Here is a 5,868-nt window from a genome sequence, read left to right as displayed (position 1 = left end):
CTTGTCTGCATTCAACCTCATCTGCCTTCTGTCTGCCCATGTTACCAATTTGTCAATGTCCTTTTAGAGTTCCACATTGTTCTCCTCACAGTTTGAATTCTTTCAAGTTTAGCAATTCTGAAAACTTGGAAATTGTCCCTTGCGCACCAAGAGCCAAATCATTAATATACATTGAGAAAAGTAAAGGTACCATATGGAACCCTGGGGGACTTCACAGAGAATCTTCCTCCAGCTCAAAAAATATCCATTGGACACTACTTATTGTTTCCTTTCATTCAGCCAATTTTGTATCCATGTTGCTACTGTTCTTTTTACACAATGACTTATAGCTTTCCTCATAAGTCTGTTCTGTGACAGTATCAAACTCCCTCTGGGTAATTCATGTATATATTAACAGCATTACCCTCATCAACCCTTCATGTTATCTCTTCAATGTCTTTTGTTACTTCTTTGGGAACTAATATGGGAAATAATCGCTGGAGTGTGATAAGAAAAGAACAACATACAAATAAAAGAATGCACCAGGAAATATGGTCAGAATAGTGAAAGATGGTACAAAAAATTTAAAGACCCATTACCTGATTGCATACAGCATTTATAACAAGATAGTTAGATGGATAGCACAAATAGAAATAAATGGGTAAGACACAAAAGCCAATACAGAAACCTACCAACACACTTAAAAAGTGACAAATGAACCTAAAGGATCCATTAGATACTACCAACAAAACTAACATCATTTACAAGATACCATGCAAGAACTGTAAAAAACAAAACATTGGACAAACAAGCAGGAAACTTGCCACCAGGATATATAAACACCAACTAGCTACCAAAAGTCACAACCCACGATCACTAGTTTCCATACATACGGACAAAGAAGGACACCACTTGGATTGGGCAACACACATATCCCAGGACAGGCGAAACAAAGACACGCACAAGAATTCTTAGAGGCATGGCATTCTAATCAGAACTCCATCAATAAACAGATCAAATTAGATCCTATCTACCTTCTCTTGAAAAAAAGAACTGGAAATGACATCACCCACCTTAAGAAATCAAGACCTATAAATAGAGAGATGGACGTACTACCAGCCCTTCACTGATGATGTTACCTAGTATGGTGATGAAACATCTGAAAATAAACCTTCCAGCTCAATGAGCTAACTTACATACTTAACATCAACCTGAGCTACAAATCTTTTCAAAAATCATTAATGTTTGCAAAGTGGCTAAAGCTGGGAACTGAATGTTCATCGGTATTTATGTTTTAAATGGATAAGAAGGCAAGAAAAAGGGGCTTCGCTAACTTTATTAATGAAGGATTAAACCATACTGTTGACAGCGATGGTCTTGGTTCAGAAGATCAAAGTGTAGAAATAGTTTGGGTGGAGATAGAAAAATAGCAAGGGAAAGAAGTCACTGTTGGAATAGTTTTTAGATTCCCTAACAGTAACTTAACTAAAGATAAGAGCAAAAATCAAGTAATAATGAGGGTCTGTTTTCGAAATCCCCACATTGTATGAATTGATGAATTTACACTGCCAACCAGTCCTCACTATTCTCTGGTAATCAGTGTAAATAAGATATATTGTTATTATTCTAATGGACTCTGATAGAAGTCAGATCTCAGAGTGAATCCTAGCTTAATAGAGCTGAACTTTGTTTATTGTTAGCCATGGGAGTCAGTTACTGAATACATTCATGACAGTCTATCAGTGTACTTCTAATGTTAAGAGCAAGATATCTATTAAATAAGGAAAACATTAATTAAATATGTTTGACAAAACAGTTGGAAAGATTGCATTGCAAACACCAAAATATATTTAAAACTTACACCATTCACTTTATACCTGAAATATCCTTGCACACAAAAACCTAGCAAAGATTTAACACTATTACCACATGAAAGCTTCTTCTTCCAGCTGCTGTAGCTGCAGTTCTACAAAGCTGCAGTAAAATATCATTATAAGTCCATGTAAATAAAGAAGACTCCACACGTCTTGGCATCATGGTCACAAGAATGATTCTATAAAATGAAACTAATACTATGTTTCCACTTACAAACACACAAATTGCAAGATATAAATTAAACTTAAAATTATATATTGTTCCTAACAATATTCAATAATAATTTCCTAAACAAAAACTTTCAATACCTCAAAGACTAAATTAATTGCAAATATTGTTTCCACCTGTGTTCATTCCACATAATTACCTCCATTGCAAGCTGTCTTTATTTCAGCATGATTTTAATATCCGTTCAAAGGCTGATGTGCTTAAAGAGATGTACAGTCAATTTGTCCTACTTTGTGAAGTCTTCCCTTATTTGCTTCGGAAAATACCCGAGCAATTACCTTTTCAACAAGGTCCCCTTTGTGATACACATGAGCACTTGCAACTGAAGGATGTGAAGCAGTTTTGCTTAACTCTGAGCTCTAACTTTATCTATCACAATAGAAAAAACACAATATCTCATTAGATGAATCATTTAGAAAAACTGAATAATTTATTAAATGGATGATGGAAACATTTTTATTACCCAATAAGATGAGAAAATGTGCATGGTAGTCATGTATCGTTAGCCGCATGCTAAATGGTCCCCTGATAAACGTGAATTGATTTTAGCAATTACACTTCAAGGTCTCTCTTCCTTTGCTCTTGTTATTCTTTGGAGGGAAAACCATCTAAAGGTCTGTAAATATAAACAATTAATTATTATCCCAGGAGTTTAGTGTTTATTTGCATATATCAGTGGCAATGAAAATAACTTGAAGCACATTGTTAAAACAATTATATATTGAACATTTCAGTTACTTAGGTAACCACCAGGCTTTTCACTGGAAGTCCTTTTATCATGTAAACTTTAGTTGGAAAATGTGTAAACTATTGGCTGAAGTTGAGTAATATGAGCATGCAGAACAAATTCATTGTAATTTAGTGACTCCTGACTTAGCTACTCTGAAAATCAATGAAATATGTGACTTTGGAAGTTTTTTTTAATGGTCCAAGTAAGAGTTGGTTGAGTTACAGTTTTGAGTTACGCAAAACAATATTTTTCACTGTATCTCAGTGCATGTAACAATGATCAAATCAAATCAACTCACTATCTCCTTCTCGTGGCTGAAGAATTCCTTTGAGAGTCATAGCTCCTCATGGAGCACCACAGACATGGCTTTCATACAAATTCCTGAAAAATGTAAATAACAGCCCAAATGGTTGTAGTAGAATTTTTCAACCTCACGAAAGTCTTTGACTCTGTCAATCACAAAGGCTGATAGAATAAACTTTTTAATTTTGGCTGTCCTCAGAAATTTGTAGCCATTTTCTACCTACCCCATTATGACATTTACACCATAATCCTTACCAAAAGAAACATCACCAAAACTATCAGTGAAATCTGTCAAATGTTTGCCATTGCAATGTTTGTCTTTTCTCTTTGCTTTGCTGCACTACTGTTCTTCACAACCAACAAATTACTCACTGGTGTGGAGATAACCTACAGAAGAGGTAAGAAATTGTGTAACTTATGCTGCTTTCAATTTAAATCAAAATTACTCAAGTCTCACTCATAGAGCTTTAGTATACAGTTAAGGCATGTTTTGCACTCACATAAAGTGAGCTTCAGGTCACTTCCATGAAACATAGAAAAAATACAGTATTCACTAAACACAGGAAAACTAAAATCCTCTTCCAATTATCGCCGACATCACACATCAATTAAGATTAATAATAAAATTCTGGAAGATATGACCATTTCCCAGATCATGGAAGCCTCTGCTTGATGAAGGCAGACAATGATGATGACAAAATTCTCCCTCTCCTCCAATGTGTCAGCTGAGTCTTTGACTGATTGGGGAAAGAGTATTTGAGGAACAGAACTCAAACCACGATTTACTGAGCAGCATTGACCCCATGAGCTCCTATAGAACTTGGAGACTTGGATAACCTACAACAAGAACTTCAAAGTACTGGAGAAGCACCACCAGTGAGTGCCTTTGCAAGATTCTCTAAATGTGGTGGCAAGAGATGGAGTCCAACAGCACTATCCTCTGTCAAGCCAACTTAACCAACATAAAGGAACTAAGTACTCATACTGAGCACTGTGTACAGAGTGTGTACTTAGTACATTTATAACAAACTCACAACAGAAGTGTCCTAGTAGGAACTTATCCTCGGGAGAGTTCATACTCTCAACAAACAGTATTTCAATTCCATCTCAAACATCAAAAACTGTAAGTACAACAAACTTTTATCCACCCACCTCCATAACTAGCGCTCCTCAAACATTCCAGAACATTCTCCTGGCCTTGGAACATATTCCACCATTAGCCATGCGGCTGATGCAGCTGCCACCCCCACACTGATTGATGATGTCACTTTCGCCCCCATCATGGCCACTCCCACAACCACTTCCACCCCTCACAATTCCTCATGCATCACACCTGACATCACTTCTGCCCTTCACATCATCGCTGATGCCACATGCTCAGTGACTTGCGCCACCCCTACTGCCGTGGTCACCACCACTTCCGCTCCCACCAGCTCCACTCACCTGCATTCTGCTGACATGCCCCCCACAGACCCCACTGTCACTATCCCCACCCCCCAGAACCTCAAGGGGAACACTACCCCTGCTCATGACTCCACCCCCATTCCCCCCACCATCACACCCACTCCAGTTACTGGTTCCGCCCCCACTCCTAGCTCTACACCCACACCAGATCCCAGCTCCCAGCCCTGCCGAGTTTTCACCAATCCCCCCAGACCTCCCCCTCACTGAGGACGAACGATCAGTCCTCAGCAAAGGACTCACCTTCATCCCCCTCTGTCCACGCATCAATGAATTTAATACACTCCGTGACGTCGAACAATTCTTCCGTCGCCTCTGCCTCCGAGCTTACTTTCACAATCAGGACTCCCGCCCACCTTCCGAGGACCCCTTCGCCCACCTCCAACACACTGCGTCCACCTGGACACCCCGCGCTGGCCTATTACCTGCCCTCGACCTCTTCAATTCCAACTGCCGCCGGGACATTAACCGCCTCAACCTGTCTACCTCCCTTCCCCACTCCAACCTCTCACGCTCACAAGGCGCAGCCCTCCAATCCCTCTGCTCCAATCCCAACCTCACCATCAAGCCAGCGGATAAAGGGGGCGCAGTGGTAGTCTGGCACTGACCTCTACACTGCTGAAGCCAAACGCCAACTCGAGGACACCTCTTCCTACTGTCCCCTCGACCATGACCCCACCCCCCATCACCAAACCATCATCTCCCAGACCATACAGAACCTCATCACCTCAGGGGATCTCCCACCCACAGCTTCCAACCTCATAGTCTGGGAACCCCGCACTGCCCGGTTCTACCTCCTTCCCAAGATCCACAAGCCTGACCACCCTGGCCGACCCATTGTCTCAGCATGCTCCTGCCCCACTGAACTCATCTCTACCTACCTCGACACTGTCCTATCCCCCCTAGTCCAGGAACTCCCCACATATGTACGAGACACCACCCACGCCCTCCACCTCCTCCAATACTTCCGTTTCCCTGGCCCCCAACGCCTCATCTTCACCAAGGATATCCAATCCCTCTACACCTCCATCCACCATGACCAGGGCGTCCAAGCCCTCCGTTTTTTCCTCTCCGGACGTACCCAACAGTACCCTTCCACCGACACTCTCATTCGTTTGGCCGAACTGGTCCTCACCCTTAACAATTTCTCCTTTGAATCCTCCCACTTCCTCCAGACCAAAGGGGTAGCCATGGGCACATGTATGGGCCCTAGCTAGGCCTGTCTCTTTGTTGGCTACGTAGAGCAGTTGATCTTCCGTAATTACACCGGCACCACTCCCCACCTCTTCCTC

Source organism: Chiloscyllium punctatum, chromosome 2 (genome assembly GCF_047496795.1).
Source record: "Chiloscyllium punctatum isolate Juve2018m chromosome 2, sChiPun1.3, whole genome shotgun sequence".
Lineage (NCBI taxonomy): Eukaryota > Metazoa > Chordata > Chondrichthyes > Orectolobiformes > Hemiscylliidae > Chiloscyllium > Chiloscyllium punctatum.
The sequence above is the reverse complement of the archived record's forward strand: the minus strand, read 5'-3'. Positions refer to the sequence as shown.